Consider the following 17467-nt stretch of genomic DNA (forward strand, 5'->3'; position numbering starts at 1 on the left):
AGAGCGATTACAGTTCAGCGTGAATAGTACGGTGTTACTGTTCATCTATTTATATGCATAGGACGTAGCCCGGGCAAAATTACATTCATGTCCTTGACATTTATTGTTAACCATAAGGCAAGCTATCAAGGACTAAGTAGTCTTTCCTCCTTTAGGTTGGTTCCATCTTTCACCATCGTTATCATGCTAAGCCGAAGGTTCTTCAGCCACATCTTCGGCGCTCGTTCACCCTTTCTTCAGACCGCACCTTCATATTTTGCATACCTTCATCTCAAAGCTAAAGCCTCCTGTAACAGTCTTTGTTATACTGAAAAACATGTTAGTTAAGTTTTTGAGGACCTTCGGAAGAGGAAGGCCCCCAATAGTAGCCCCTCACAATATTAATTTGTTTTTGTATTTAACAAATTCAGACTGCAATGTGAACGAAGGCCTTTAGCCGAAGGTCCGAAAAAACACCTTCCCTTCGCTAGAATAGCGAAAGTCAATGACATGTAGGGCCCACCAAGTTGTGATGCGCTGGGCATATAAATAGGAACTTGCATTGATTGCATTTGATGTGCCATCTCAATCGCCTGTGCTATTTTTTCAAGCTTGGATTTTCTTGCTCTGTCAGATTTTAATTGATTTGTGAGCTTCAGCATTTGCACAAGTGCTTACTAGATGGCTGAAGAGAAGAAGGTTGTTGACCCTGCTCTAGCTGGGTTTTACGAGGCTATGGAGAAGACGAACACAAAGAAGATCACCAATGAAATGCTAGCTGGGTTGTCTGAAGATTCTGGCGATAGCGAAAGCTTTGATTTGGAAAGTGAAAACGAAGATGCTGAAGATCAGCCCTGGCGGCCGAGTCATACCATCTTCGGGAAGTCATCCATCAAGCAAAGTCAGATTGATGCTATGAAAGGGAGATATTTCCGTGATATTTCCATTGTGAGGGCTGGAGGGGACAGCGCCGCCCCTGTGCCCGAAGTAGACGAAGTTGTTGTTTATAGGAGCTTCATGAAGGCAGGGCTTCGGTTTCCGTTGAGTAAATTTCTGGTTGAAGTGCTAAAGACCTTTGAGATTTTTCTTCATCAAATTACCCCCGAAGCTATCATCAAGATGGGGATTTTTATTTGGGTCGTGATGATCTAGGGACTAGAGCTGAGTGCAAAATGCTTCTGCAACATGCACGAACTGTCCTATGAGATGAAGGCTACTGGCAAGGAGCGGTATCATAATAATTTTGGTTGTTACAGCTTCGTGCCCCGCTTTGATGTAAGCTATCCAGTTCCAACGTTTTGGAAGAGGTGGCTAGGAACCTGGATGGAAGAATCGTTTTATGTAAAGAATAACTTAGTTGAAAGGGAAGATATAAAAGGGATTATCCAATGCCTATTTGGTCTCGCTTCCGAATCATAAGATCAGCCACTGCTCTTGGAAATTAAATAGAAACATGCCAGAGGACTTTTAACACTGTGTGCACTTTTATTAGCACAAGAGACTTGGTCCAAGAGCACATTGCCTATAGTGTATGGCCTCTTGTGGGTGACTGGGAGATGCCGAAGGAAGCTACTGTCGGGTCTAGTCAAGGTGGCTTGGTCTATCTGAAATATATCTTCAGATACAGAGATCAATTTGATGAGCCGAATGATGAGTGGCTGAACTGTATTGAGGCGACCAGTGACGAGTTGCTTGGGGCCTATACAAGGGCCGAAGATGATGCCATGACCTTAGCCTTCGGAGGACGAGGCAACAAAAGGTTAAACAGAGTTTTCGATGTTATTGGTTTCGTATACCCAGATTATAGCTATCCCTCGCGAAAGCAGGAAAGAAAAGCTGCTACTTCGGCCATCTCTACTACGCCGAAGGGTAAGAAGATTAAGGTTTTGACGCACTGGCCTAGATACATTGAAATGGTTAGGGTGCTGAAACTTGCAGAGGGGACGTCTTCCACCGCTGAGCCAGGATACCTCGCTCCTGTCAGTTCCAAGGGAGAATCGGCTGAAGTGCCGGAAGGGCAGGAGAAAACCGAGTCGGCCGGAGTGCCGAAGCGTCCTGCTGAAGCCGAGAAAACCGTCGAAGAACTAGAACTGGAGAAGCCGGCAGGGCTACCAAAAATGTTGAGCCCGCTACCAGAGCCAGAGTTGTCGAAGGTATCCAAAGCTCCTGCAATAACTCCCAAGAGGGGGAGGATGGCCAGCGTGCTGGACACTGTCTTGGAGTCGACAAGGGCGTCCACTCCTGCTTCTGCAAGGGAGACCGCCAAAGCTGCTACAACGCGTGCTGATGTCGAAGTTGGGCCTTCAGTGCCCATTGCAACAGGGCTTGTTGAAAGTAGACAGAGTATTGAACAAGAACCTTCGGATGTCGCTCTGGTCCTAGAAAGAGAAGACGCGTCCAAGAAGGCTGAATCTCCTACTCTCGAAGCGTCTACTAAAGAGCTAGACTTTATCATTCGACGCGCTTCAGGTAAAAAATTGTCAAAAGAAGAAATTGCCGAAGCTAGACACTATGCCCGAGAAGTGAAATATCTGAAAGGATCCTTGGTGGATAATGGCACCGATGAAGATGACTTTTTGTACTACCTTCCGGACAAAAAGGAAATATCTGTTTGCCGGGAGATGGCAAGAAACATAGGATTTCCGAAGCTCGAAGTTGGCCTCTCTGCTATGTCGAAGGATGACCTCGCAGACAGCCTCGCTTACAATAGTCTGAAGGTACATATGTTGTTGGCTTATGAGCATATTATTTTTGTATATTTTACTCTTGTGCTGATCCTCTTCCTCCCCTTTTTTGTAGGGCTTAATCCTGAGAAACGCTTTAAGGGCACAGAAGAATGTTGAGGATGAAAGCTGCCAAATAGCTCTTGGTAACCTTCGGTCAGAGGTTATCAAACTGAGAAATGAAGCCGCAGAGAAGGATAAAATTCTGCTTTCCTTGTAGACAGAGTTAAGGCTAGCGAAGCCAACCTTGTTGCGCAGTCCGAAGCTCATAGAACCGAAATTGAAAGCTTAAAGAAAAAGCTTGCCGAGAAGAATGAAGATTTTGAAGTGGCTAAAGCAAAACAAGAAATAAGTGAATGGACCAGCGCAAGATTGCAAAAGAATGTAGATGAGCTTCGGGAATCGAAGGAGAGGTATTATGAGAAATCCTTGGATTGCGCTAAGAAGTTGAAAGATAGTTTTGCAAAGGCGGGTGCATACTCATCTGAGCAAAAAATTATTAGAGGCAATCCTGAAGGAATCATCGAATGGATCGGCGAAGAAGCTGAAGCCTTTGATGAGATACTTAGCGACCGTGGTGATTTCTGCGCCTTTGCCGGTGTCAGAGGGGTTGCAGCAATTTTAGAGAAAACTGGTTGTGAACATGTTAAAACTGCAACCCAGGCAGAGACTGCCTTCTCTGTAGACAACACGAAGGATCCTTCGGCTGAGGCTACTATGATGGGCGGAAAATTCTATTCCAACGTTTGGATGAAGGGCGGCCGGGAGATAGCTGACGAGGCTATAAGAAAAAATGAAAAAGAATCCCATGACGCCCGGGAAGAAGCCAAGCGAGCCGAAGAGGCTGCTGAGCGCGCAAGGCATATAGGTATTTTTACTGTTTCTTAGCTTCAGTATTTTTTCTGGCTTCGGATTAACAACTTGTTGCTTTTATTGTAGCTGAACTTTCACCTCTACCCGAGCCATATGATCCCGAAGCCGATCCAGCCATGAAAGTGGCACTGGAAACAATAAGAATTGCCGCAAAAAGCTATCAACAAACTTCTGAATGAAGCTGCCGAGAAAGTCTTAAAAGAAGACTAAATTTTTGTGTAGTTAAGTAATGTATGGTAAGTTTCATATTCGTACATGAGTTGAACATTGTATATCTGTGTGTATATTAATGTAATATATTTCTTTGCGATGCATGAAATTTGCGTACATACCATTTTTGAGCCTTCGGCGAAAAAACACCTTCCCTTCTTTTCATGCTTCACAAAGAAAGGGCTCTTCTATAGTACATCTGTTGTATGATATTGTTGTCGATGAGTATTTTCTTGGCATGTGAGATTATAATTGCCGACAATGTACTCTGTGCTCCAGCACACTGTTTTATTCATCATGTATTTTGAAAGAAGCAACTTTATTTCTGCATAATCTTGGTGTTGATGCATCATGATGTATGATGTAATGATATGCGAAATGATGCGATGATATGATGCATCATGATGTATATGCCGAAGACACATACCCACACGGAAACACTCCCAGACTCTGCATCCCCTTAGGAACGACTTTTGAGTCTCTTCACCTTATATTTTGGTCGCATTTAAGCTCTGCATCCCCTTAGGAACAACTTTGCAGCTTCTTCACCTTCTATTTCGGTGGCATTTAAGCTCTGCATCCCCTTAGGAATGACTTTGGAGCTTTTTCACCTTCTATTTCGGTGGTATTTTAGCTCTGCATTCCCTTAGGAACGACTTTTGAGCTTCAGAACTTACTCTGCGCTCCCTTAGGAACTACTTTTGTAGCTTCGGAACCTACTCTGCTCCCTTAGGAACGACTTTTAGCTTCGGATCCTTGTTAGGGGGATGCACTGCACTCGATAATGTGACCATAATATTATTACATCAAATTAGAATTTAATCCTTCGTGAATTGTTTTTCATACAAGAAAAATAAAATGGTAGAAAAACAAAGATGCGCCAGGGTAGGATAGTCTTTAGTAGATATGCTTGGACTCGGGCACAGTGCTATTGACTGTGCGAGCTTCTGACTCCTCCCAAAAATCTCGCTACTGTTGAGCATGTTGATGCCCTTCTGGCTGCTGGCTCCGAACCAGAGTAGGTGCTAGCGGTGGTGGTGGTGGTGGCAGCTGTGCCCAGGAAGCTTGAGAATGGCTTGCCGAAGCGACAGAGGTCGTAGGCTGTTGATTGCCTATGTACTCTGGGATGTAGGGAGAATAGCATGAAGCAGTGTGTAGAACCTGCTTCGGCTGATTCTGCCATGCTTCAACTTCGGCAATCTCTTTCTACTTCTGAATCGTGACTTGGCACGTTCTTGTGGTGTGGCCTTTGTCTTCGCCGCAGAACAAACAAAACAGTCTCCTGGGCTGATCTCCATATCTTCCTCCGAAGCTTCTGCCCCCTCTGCCTCTTGGAGCTGGCCGTCTGAAGGAACTTTGTTGCACCCCTAATGATTTCCCCTATCATCACTTGGGCTGTCATCACTTGCTGCTGCCTTTGGGTTTGGTTTCCCCTGTCATCACTTGGGCTGGCATTATGGATTGACCTGACATGCCTGGGGTGGAATCTTCCTCCGAAGCCCATGGTCATTTCAGAGTATCTGTAAGCTTCTTCCCTTCTTCGCCGAAAATCATTGTCGACTCTGATGTATTCATCCATTTTCTAGAGAAGCTTCTCCAAAGTTTGCGGTGGCTTCCGCGCAAAGTATTGCGCCGTAGGTCCTGGTCGTAGCCCCTTGATCATGGCCTCGATGACGATCTCATTGGGCACTGTAGGTGCTTGAGCTCTTAGCTGTAAGAACCTTCAAACATACGCCTATAAATACTCCTCTTGGTCCTGCGTACACTGAAAAAGAGCCTGGGCAGTGACCGGCTTCGTTTGGAAACCTTGAAAGCTGGTCACTAATAACATATCCTTTAGCTTCTGCCATGACGTAATTGTCCCTAGCCGAAGAGAAGAGTACCAAGTTTGAGCTACGCTTTTGACTGCCATGACGAAGGATTTCGCCATGACTGTAGTTTTGCCCCCATATGAAGATATGGTTGCTTCGTAGCTCATCAGGAATTGCTTCGAGTCTGAGTGCCCATCATACATAGGAAGCTGGGGTGGCTTGTATGACGGCGGCCACGGGGTAGCCTGCAATTCTGCTGCCAAGGGAGAAGCATCATCAAAATCAAAATTGACATGATGAAAGTCATCGTACCATTCATCATCATTGAATGGATTCTCTTGGCGAAGCTCCTTCTGTTGGGGCCTTCGGTCTTGGTCATCCTGTGTGAGGTGATGCATTTCTTCGGCGGTTTCATTGATCTTCCTCTGGACGTCGGCGAGTCGTAGCATCTTTTCCCTCTTCTTTTGCACCTATTGGTGGATGGATTCTAGATCCCTAATCTCTTGATCCAGTTCCTCCTCCTGAGGTGTTGGGCTGGTAGCCTTCCTCTTCTGGCTCCTAGCTTCGCGTAGTGTCTCCTGATTAGTGTCCAGTGGCTGTAGTGCAGCCCCTGGCGCTGCTGTCTTCTTCGACGGCATGACGAAGGTCAATGCTTGCTGAAGGTGGTCGAATGAGTTCACCGGAGGTGGGCGCCAATGTTGGTCCTTGTTCTCAGATGCTATGCATTAAGAACAAAGCAACACAATTATCAATGATTAAGGACCTTCGTCCTTTGGCCCATTATCTCCACTCGGATATAATGGTCTTCAGACGAAGGTCATGAAGGACATACCTTCATCATCTCAGTGAATAAATGCAAAATGAAGGTATATGAAATACAAAAAAATGCAAATAATAATGACATACCAACAAATTATTTACATTCTCATTTCATAAACATGGATGAATACCCACAATATTTATATTATATTAATACCTTCGGCTTGTCAGAGGGTGAAGATACGAGAGTGACGTCAGAGCGATTACAGTTCAGCGTGAACAGTACGGTGTTACAGTTCATCTATTTATAGACGTGGGACGCAGCCCGTGCAAAATTACATTCATGTCCCTGACATTTACTGTTAACCATAAGGCAAGCTATCAAGGACTAAGTAGTCTTTTCTCCTTTAGGTCATTTCCATCTTTCACCAACATTATCATGCTAAGCCGAAGGTCCTTCAGCCACAGCTTCGGCGCTCGTTCACCCTTCCTTCAGACCGCACCTTCATATTACGCATACCTTCATCTCAAAACCGAAGCCTCCTGTAACAATCTTTGTTATACTGAAAAATATGTTAGTTAAGTTTTTGAGGAACTTCGGAAGAGGAAGGCCCCCAACAGAACCCAATTATTTCACGTGAAGCTCATGCATGCATGAAATATTTTGTACCACAAAGCACAACACAATTTGCAAATGATGAAATTATCATCTTTTGTCCAGAAACTTTTGAACTCTGTGTAATCTGAAAACACCAATGCATGGCAAAGTAAGAAGTATGTTGTGTCTCAGGAAGTTGCAAATGATATCACCAAACTGAACATTCAACAACAACTTTAGGTTGTTCAAGAAAAAACATCAACTTCAAGCATCGCATGTAGATTCAACAAATTAGCAAAACACATGAAATGCTGACACTTAAACATGGGCATGATGCTAGTGTTCTATCCATTTCTCCCCTTTATATGTGAAGTACTGAAACAAAATATAACTACATTTCATATACATATTTGATATGTCATTAAGAAAGAGCATCACTAGCACACCTTAGTCTGCAGTTGACGAGCAACCAAGCACATAGTGTTTTTGGATTTAAGCCATAGCAAGGGTGAGAGTTGGGCAACAAATGAAACAAGCATAGGTCACAAGGTAAGAAACAAAATCTTCTCAACGCATGCACGTCATTCAATAGAAACCCCGATTCCAGAATTAGGGATACTGCCAAATCCTACACCCCTTCTTGAAAACAATTGCAACAAGCAGACAATGATTTGGAGTTAGGTAAGGGCAAGATTTTACATGACATGGTTATTTAATAACTGGAAGCTTACCAAAACTAAAAGTATAGATGGGTTTGAGAAAAATAAGTTGTAGAATATGGTGGCAATCTCCACTTGAAATAAATGAGTACGCAGCAAATCTAATTTAGGCAGTACCATAGTAGCAAAAGGCGTACCTTCCCCAGTCTGTTGACGGTAAGCCCACAGAATTCCCTTGTAAAAACAAATACAGAAAGGCAACGACAATCAATTATTGCTTCCCGTGACACTAAGGGCATGTTTGGTTTGTGGCTAAATGTGTCACACTTTGCCTAAGGTTAGTCATTCAAATTGAATAACTAACCTTAGGCAAAAAAGTTAGGCAAAGTGTGGCAATTGAGACAACAAACCAAACATGCCCTAAGAACAGATGAAAAGAAGAGTAAAAAAGGAAAAGCTTCTAACCAATTCAGGATAAAAGATTAACCATGCAACAGAGAAAAGGTCTGCAAACTACAAATAGTAGGTAAATGGTAGCATAACAGTATGACTTATTAAGAGTAATTGGAAAAAAGAGGATATACTTTGACGCCTGCTTGTAGCGAAAAAACTTCACGACAGAATTTGGAATGGTCCTTGCACAATTGGTACCATTGCCCTAGAAAAGTCCACATAGGCCCTCAGTTCTCCAGATATACTTGAGACCCTGAACTGTACCGTTGTACTTGATGTTTTGTGGATTTTGAACCTGAGTAAGCAATTCAAATTACGCAAGAGGTCAACTCCACGTAATTTAGACCCCACCACCACCTTCTTTTCACACAGACATTATGGGAAGCATTACCATTTGTTGAACTAAGATTGAGCAACAGATGAGATCTTTTTAAGTTTTGACTCAACACTATACCACACAGGACACACTGCTTCACATTTCAAACAAGAGCAATCGGTATTGCATTATAATAGATAGGGCAAATTCGATATACATTAACATGGTCAACATTCAATTTGCATTGTGTCTCTAGCTATGCTAGTACTAAAAACACTGTTACCGCATTAATCAAGAAAGTTCATGTACAACAAATTTATACAGCTCACAACCCAGGTTCTTACACCATTCAATGCAATCCTGATTTATGAATGGATTGCACAAAACAAATTGTTAACTTGTTATATATAGTAGTGCTCAGTTAACCATACACGGTTGGTTTGAGACATTAAAAAGAGCGTGGGAAAATTCATCAGAACAGGGGACCTGAAGCGAGATTTTCAATCGTTCGAGCGGAGCAACAGCAGTATGTGACCTGTGCAAAATAAAGAAAAAGTAATTTAGAGCATGTAGATAAACCAATATTTGATCCAAGCGAATAATTTGTTTAATTTACAAGCCAAAATGAAGCACATCAATGAGCAAAAGACCATTTCATCAACATATCATTAAGATATTCCTAGTTTCCATCTACTTTTCAGTATGCATCATTTGAAGATGATCAAAATGAATTAAATAGAAAATATAGTTTAAGCACTAACTTCAGCTGACTATTGAAACATAATTTGGTTAGCCATACAAAAGAAGACAAGATCAAGTCGCCATAGTCTTCTTCCAAACAAGAAAAAACACGGGTAGACCTTCAGTGTTGCTGATGTAAATGATGGCAGTGATGACAAATGACAATAGGAAGAACAATAGACTACTAAAAAATGCTGAATACATCTAAACTAATTCCAGACAATGAAAAGTAGATGCATACAAACATCAACAGCAAAATTGTGATGCATGAAACTAAGTGACAAATCATCCATTTTGTAAGGAAAATGGACCCCGGGCCATTTGGCTCAACAGGTATTGGTGTTTGATGATCAACACAACATGTGGACTAATGTGTTTGCTAGTGTTTGTGTTTGTAGTTCACAAGATGCTAAAGTTACTTGGACTAAGGCATTGAGGAAAGCAACACCTCAAAAGAATACATTATGAAGATCACAAGTGAAGATCAACAAGTATCAAGCAAGTCCAAGAAACGAAGACAAGTGTTGCTAGGCGGACTGTCCGTGCAAGGGCACCAAATTGTCCGGTGCCACATGCCAGACTGTCCGGTGCACTAGGAAACAGTAACCCAACGGCTAGTTTCAGGTGGCACTGGTGGAGAGAATCCACTGTACTGTCTGGTGTGACGTCTGGAAAGCCTACAGCGCCAACAGTCACCTGTGGTGTCAGTCCAACAGCTAGTTTTGTGTTGGGGTCTATAAATACCACCCCAACTGACCATTTCAAGGTGTGGGAGCCCAAGCAACATACCAAGGCATATAGTAAACATTTCCAAGTGCTCATACACCCAAGTGCTTAATAGAATCACTCGGTGATTAGCGTAGGTGCTTTTTGCTTAGGTTAGTTTGACCGCTTTAGCGCTTGCTCTAGGTGAAACCTAGTTAGTTGAGTGAGTTTTATAAAACCACACAACCCCTTGGCTCTTGCGTGAGCTATTGTAATTGTATCGTGTGGGGTGAGAGTCTTGCGAGACCGTGACAATCGCGTTTGTGTCAAGGCCGCCACCGTGTACCAGAGGGAGCGAGGCCCGCGACGTTTTCGGGCGGAAGCTCGATAGCGGAGACGACAGGGAGCGTCTGAGAGGAGCCGCAAGCGGAGCACCACTCGCGCGTGGAGAAGGCCCGCGGCTCTCTACGGAGGGGCTTCCCTTTGCGTAGGGGCACCAACGAGTATTAGTCGGGACCTTGCGTGGTTCCGGATATCTCGGTAAAAATATCGACGTCATTTACATTAAGCATTTAGGTTTCAATCTTGTCTTATATACTTATATTGTTTAGGATTGAAACTTAGACATTGCTGTAGAGATAGCAACACTTAGACAAAACCTAGTTTGCACATTTCTAGTTTGATTAATTGCATAGGTTTTGCTCTAGTGATTTATTTGTGACCTAGTTTCGAGAAACTTTTAGAAGTCCTAATTCACACCCCCTCTTAGGCATCACATGTTTCCTTCAATTGGTATCCGAGCCTGGTTTGGCTCATTTGAAACGCTTTAGCTTCACCGCTAAAAGAGCCGACGCTTTTTAGAGAAAGGGGATGGATACCCATAGGCCACCACACTTCGACGGCACTAGCTTCCCATATTATAGTGCTAGAATGACTTGTTACCTAGAGGTCGTTGATCTAAATGTTTGGAGAGTCACTCATGACGGGATAAAACCTCCCAGGAATCCCGAGAAACCCACCACGAGTGAGGAAAAAGAAATTCAATTAAATGCTAGAGCCAAAAATTGCTTGTATGAATCTCTTTGCATGGATATTTTTAATCAAGTATTTACATTGAAAACTGCTAATGACATTTGGCTAAAATTGCATGAGCTCCATGACAGCACATCCAATGTCCGTGAGCAAAAACATTGTATAGTCTTAAATGAGTATAATTCGTTTTCTATGAAGGATAATGAGCTTGTTAGAGACATTTATTCTCGTTTGAATCTAATTATCAATGAGCTCAATTCTATTGGCATTAATAATCTAGGTGATGTGGACATTGTGAGAAATATTATGTCCCTACTACCACAACAAAGATATAGGAGCATCATCACTATTCTTCACAACATGGAGGACTTGAGTACAATGGCCCTGACAATTGTGATTGGAAAAATCATGGCTTTTGAGATGTCGCGAAAAATGTGTCGGGGAGAGGAGCCCACTTCTTTAAGACCATATGCTTTTTCATGTGATGAAAGAAAAGGGAAAAAGAAGGTTCCCACTCCAAGTTCCTCAAGTGAAGAAGAGGAAGAAGAAGAAAGTGATGATGATGAAGATAATCAACCATCAACATCATCTTCCGCGGGCAAAGAAACAATCTGACGCGTCGGAAAGGTAATGGGGATGATTCGCAAGATCAATCTAATGGGTGTGCCCCTGGAGGTCGAGGATCTTCTCTTTAACATTGACAGGAAAAAGCAAAGAAGGAGAGGATGCTTCGCATGTGGGAGAAGGGCCATTTCAGAGACAGCTATCCAACTATGGTCGAACCCAAAAAGGGGAGGAGCAAAGGCAAGACGCTAACAATTGTCAAAACTTGGATGATTCTTCAAGCGAAGATGAACATCCAAGGATGCACAGCCACCAGTCCTCATCACTCTCATCATGGTCATCACTCAAGTGCCTTATGGCAAGACGTAAAATGAGTATTCCATCCTCTAGTGATGATAGCAGTAGTGATGATGAAGGTGAAGGAAAGCTCTCCATAGATGAGCTTGCGAAAATCGTTAAATTTATTTAGAATGTTTGCACTAAGAAAAAAGCTCAACTTAAAACTTTGAAAAAAATAAGATGATTAGCTCTCAAAATGATTATAAAGGTTTTCTAGAAAAATTGAAACTTTTGCAAATTTAAATTGTGAGCTATCAACTAAAATTTGAAACATTTGAAAATTCAAGGTGTGGGAGCCCAAGCAACATACCAAGGCATATACTAGACATTTCCAAGTGCTCATACACCCAAGTGCTTAATAGAATCACTCGGTGATTAGTGTAGGTGCTTTGCGAAGTGTTTAGGTTAGTTAGATCGCTTTAGCGCTTGCTCTAGGTGAACCCTAGTTAGTTGAGTGAGTTTTGTAAAACCACACAACCCCTCGGCTCTTGCACGAGCCGTTGTAATTGTACCGAGTGGGGCGAGACTCTTGTGAGACCCTGACAACCGTGTTTGTGTCATGGCCACCATCGTGTACCGGAGGGAACGAGGCTCACGACGTTTTTGGCCGGAAGCTCAATAGTGGAGATGGCGGAGAGCGTCTGAGAGGAGCCAGAAGCGGAGCACCACTTGCGCGTGGAGAAGGTCCGCAGCTCTCTACAGAGTTACTCGATTGTGGTGCTTGGCCCTCGCATGGGCTTCCCTTTGCGTAGGGGCACCAATGAAGATTAGTTGGGACCTTGCGTGGTTCCGGATACCTCGGTAAAAATACCGGCGTCATCCACGAGAGTTTGCATCTTTACCTTACTCTTTAGCCTTCGCATTTACATTAAGCATTTAAGTTTCAATCTTGTCTTATATACTTATGTTGTTTAGGATTGAAACCTATACATTATGGTAGAGATAGCAACACTTAGACAAAACTTAGTTTGCACATTTCTAGTTTGATTAATTGCATAGGTTTTGCTCTAGGGATTTATTTGTGGCCTAATTTAGAGAAAGTTTTAGAAGTCCTAATTCACTCCCCCTCCTCTTAGGCATCACCTATTTCCTTCACCTTTTTAGATGGATTTGTTGGTTATTACTTAACACTGACCAAACGAGAAAGACATGTCGGTATATCTAGAACACAAGCTTCCTGTTTTCTTCATTCCATCCCGAGTTAAGAAAACTCTGCAGAACGCTGCATGAATCCCTATCAATTTAATACCAACGATGAGAAGGAACAACACGCACATGCATCTGGAAATTGGGAATGGTATTCTGTCTGGAGAATTAATAATATATCAACCAAACCTTGAGTATCCTCTTGCAAATGGTTTAGATGAGTGGAGAAGAATTGTCCATGGGCAATGCATCTCCCAGCATGGTTTCGGAGCGAATCAAACCAAGTGACCAGTCAACAAACCGAGATCTGAGTGGCTCGCGTGCAGGGTTTAAGACCGGGGCGAATCCAAACGATCAGGCACAAATTTGAGCGAAACCAAGCCAAGCACGCACACCCCGTGCCAAGCAGCATGGAATCCCCCCAATTCCCTATATCAGGAGCCAGACAACACCTACACTGATCACACTATGGGTAGCCTATACAACAAAAGCATCAACAACCCCGAAAGCCGAACCCAATCAGTGAAACTCCCACATAGACCAACACAATGGTAGATGGAGCCATGTAGGTGAGGACAAAACTAAGGCAAGGAGGAGGAGGAGGGTGACGACGATGAGCAACTTGCAGATGGTGAGGATCTGGTGGCCGGGCGCCTTGACCCCCTCGCGTGCGAGCTTGGCCTCCTTTGCCAGGTTGATGGTGGTGGTGACAGCCATGTCGCCCCTGCTCTTCCCCACCATGTCCTCTGATGCCATGTCTGCCCCCACCGGGCTTGCCCGCGTCGTCGAGGAGGAGGTTGATGACGCCTAGGAGGAGGTTGAGCACCCCGAGTCGGGGTTGGCTCGGGCCGAGGTTTTGGTGGCGACTATGAGCGTTGGTGCGCACGTGTGCGGTGAGGAGCGAGAGGTGGGCTGGTGGGGCGGGGAATAGAATAGACAAGCGATGATGGGTGTTAAGCAGTCGGGACCGATTAGCTACCCTTCCAGCTTTAGCCCCACGTGGGCGAGACCTACACCACTCGTGCGGGTGGGGTATGGAAGTAATGGTAGTGGAGCTGGCCCATCGAGCATGAGACGGGTGAGCGGTGGGGTGAGTACGCGGAGCATTTCTTTGGCCCTATGCTCCGTGGTGGAGAGCCGGAGCGGAGAGTCCTCGTCTCCCTTTCCCTCACTCCACCACACGATCATCCTCAGGACAGACGAGTGGGCTTGCACGCCGGTGTGGGAACCGCGGAGCCGTTGATTAGCGGGTTGCGCCAGGAGGTTAACGGAAACCTAGGTCCGTCCGAGGCGGCGGGACGGCATGGCGATGCCGGCCCTCTTATTGGCATTTTATTTTCCCCGAAAAAAGAGGTAGAAGAGAATGCATATGAAAAATGTAACAGCGGCTCCACGTGAGTCTCGGCTTCTCACATGCACACACCGACAGCAGCAGGAGGCGCTTTTTTCCTCATCATAGACGTGGACCTGGATTTGGGTCTTGATTCTTACATTTGGACCTGATCGGATCAGAGGCGGATGTGGACTAGACTAGATTCTGGCATTTCCCGATGTTGGGCCAGCTGAATGAAGAATTCTACTGCACGGGCCACACCACCACCACACCACACAAACGTCGTCGTGTAGCTCTCCCCTCTCATGCTGTCATGCTTGTTTGCTCAGTTGCTGCTGGAGCTTCTTGGACCTCTGTCGTTGGCTTACGGTTGCTAATGTGTCAACCAATGCATCTTAGTCTCGGTGATAAAAAAACACTGATAAACAGTCATGTTGCACGCTTCTATATAGTCTAGATGAAAAACCTTTAGATAGATACAAATTTCTATAGAACACTTTGAATATGCTATTTGTTAGCAGAAGGGTACACAGAGGAGGAGCAAGCAGAGAGGAGCGGAAGGAAGAAGATAGCACGGAGAGGAATAGACTGAAATTGTATTAACTGTTTGTTTGATGACCTTCCCCAACAACACTTCACAATACATAAACCTTTCACAGCAACAAGGCATAGCTGACCCCACACAGCAGAGGCACACATGCGCGTGACAGAAGGCGCGTCGGACCCTTGCACAATGGTATTGCACTTCGGCGACTGCTTGCTCGCCATGGTCCAGCTCCCTTGACGAGATGGTGACCATGGTTCCTGGTTCAGATGGTGTACTACTGACATTCCCCCCTTCTTAAAATTCGGCTTGCCCTCAAGCCGATACATGGCAATTCCACCGGGATCCCAAACCATGACACGGAAAAGTTCTACACCTTGGTCTGCTAGAAACTTGAGTAGTAGCCTAACGAAATGAAACAACCAGTAATCAGCCTTGCTGTACTCATGCTGCAACACATCTAGTCTGACCTGTAGGAAGCTGTGGTGCTGCCTCTCATTGCTCATGGAGTCCCCACAATTATCTTTCTGTTCTGCATCTTCTAAAGAACCTTGATGAGCGTTCTCTAGCACCAGTTCAATTGTAGGTGGATCAGCTGCAGATGCACTTCTTTGATGAAACTCACCACCTGATCTGCTAGTAATCTCTAGCACATGAACTTGTTCCAAAATACATTTTATATTTCCTTCTTTCGTAACAGCATAGTGCTCCTCTAGAATTGTAAGTTGAGATGTATATGGATAATTGTTGCCTTCATTTGTGCTCTGAGATGGTTCAGTCTCACCAAGAACTTGTGGTAGCCCATCACTTGGCATAACAGGAATTCGTTTGTAGCTCTGAGATGGTTCCTTTGTAGCTCTCTCTTCTTGGCTAGAATTTGGATGCGGCTTCTCATAGTCCTCTGGCAGAAGTGCTTCGTATATAGCATTGGAATAAGAGTTTCCACCAACTTCTATCATGGAGTTAATCTCATCATCTGTCCATTGATCTGGAGTGACTGACAGCACCTTTGAAACATGTGTCCCAACGCTTCTGTGAACACCATAGCACTGTAGACAAATGAACGCTCCAATTTTAGCTGATCTGCTGAAATATAGATCTTCCAAGTCCATTAGTTCAGCATCCTCTTCGTAAATCAACAATAGCAGACATCTATCCAGTAATGAAGGTAGTTCAGCATCCTCTTCGTAACTGCAGCCAAGCGTCCACCATGTTGATTTCAGTGCTGCTCGAGCTGAATCTTTGGCTTCCGATGTATGTTTAACTCTTTTTATCATCTCTGCATTGAACACATAAGGTCTTCCAAATCCAGGAAAAACAACTTGTTCACCACGTGCTTGAAGCACATTCAGGAGAGAGTTGAGATGCTCCAGAGAATTGATTGCTGCGATTTCCTTGATAAACAATGCATGATCTCCAGTATAAAAACTCTCCAACGAAAAGGGTGGTGGCCACGAAATTTTCCAACACAGAGTGGGTGAGAAACAGCTCCATATGAGGATTGTGTTTGCCAGTCCGTCCTCAACTCCACTGACAGGTACATCCAGCTCAGCCACACGCTCCCCAAGCTGCTCTCCATCATCTGCAACTTCATGGAAGGTCAACAAATCAAGTCGTACAGCAACTTCGACCACACCAACAAACATATTGCTGCCACATTGATAAGCTAATACTGCCCATGGAAGCTCAGGTAACAAACAGAAATACCTCACTATAGGTAACTCAACGAAGATGAAGGATGGCCAAGGTGAAAGGCAGCTTGGAACACCCTCACCCAGTATCACAAACTGTACGGGTGGTGGCCATGGTTGCCTATGCGGCACAGCATCCCAGTTGCAACTGAATAGAGGCAAGAAACAGCTATATACGATGATGAAGCAATTCATCGAACACCTGTTGGGCAAGGCGTTGAGAACCTCGTCCTCCTTGGTCACCAGCACGGACGGCGTGCTGAACTCAATACCTTCAGCATTGACAAACTTCTCCTTGTTCTCCAGGGGCATGAGCACGTCGCAGAGACAGTGGTAGATGTTCTCGAGCTTCTCCACCTCATCGGGGGTCTTTGGGTCCCTAGATGTGTACACAGCAACCACCTGAAGCGGGGCATCGACTCCATTGATCTGGTCGAAGCGCTTTTGATTGGCGGGGCCGTGCTGCAGGAGGATGCCTAGGATCTGGTACACGGACTCGGCCTCGTCGGGACCGATCACAGAGAAACAGGAGAGGTTGTGGACGAGTCGGTCGAACGCCTGGGCATCGACGAGGATGGCACGAGTCTGGTGCTCCAGCGCCAAAGTTGAAGTCGTAGCAGATGTGTTCGAGCAGCTGTACAAGCCTGGGTTAGACATTCGGTCGAGCAACTTGAGCGCGGACGCCAGAGACTCGCTCGCAATGTGACCCCTTCGCACGGAGCAGGCGCCGAACGATGCGGTCCCCGTGGAAACCGTGGAAGTCATGGCGCCGGCTGATGCGTTGGCGTGTGCCGCGGGGAGGTCCATGTCGGCCACCGGTGCGGTTTCCTCGCTTTGGTTCCCCTCCTGGCAGATGCCCTCGAGCGACACCAACAGCCGGTCGTCGGGCGCGGGGGCCCTGACGTCGGTCTCGCGGATGTCTGATCTGTCGCCGTCGTCTAATGCAGTGAGGTGTGCCTCAACTTCCTGGTAACAGAACTGGGCGGCGACG

General features: G+C 45.0%; 1 pseudogene; it reads right to left on the reverse strand.

The window, feature by feature from the left end:
- Positions 1 to 13803, reverse strand: part of LOC103637032 (mitochondrial adenine nucleotide transporter ADNT1-like) — a 77712-nt pseudogene extending 63909 nt beyond the window's left edge.
- Positions 13804 to 17467: the final 3664 nt, after the last annotated feature.

The sequence above is a fragment of the Zea mays genome, chromosome 8 (assembly GCF_902167145.1).
Source record: "Zea mays cultivar B73 chromosome 8, Zm-B73-REFERENCE-NAM-5.0, whole genome shotgun sequence".
Classification (NCBI taxonomy): Eukaryota; Viridiplantae; Streptophyta; class Magnoliopsida; order Poales; family Poaceae; genus Zea; species Zea mays.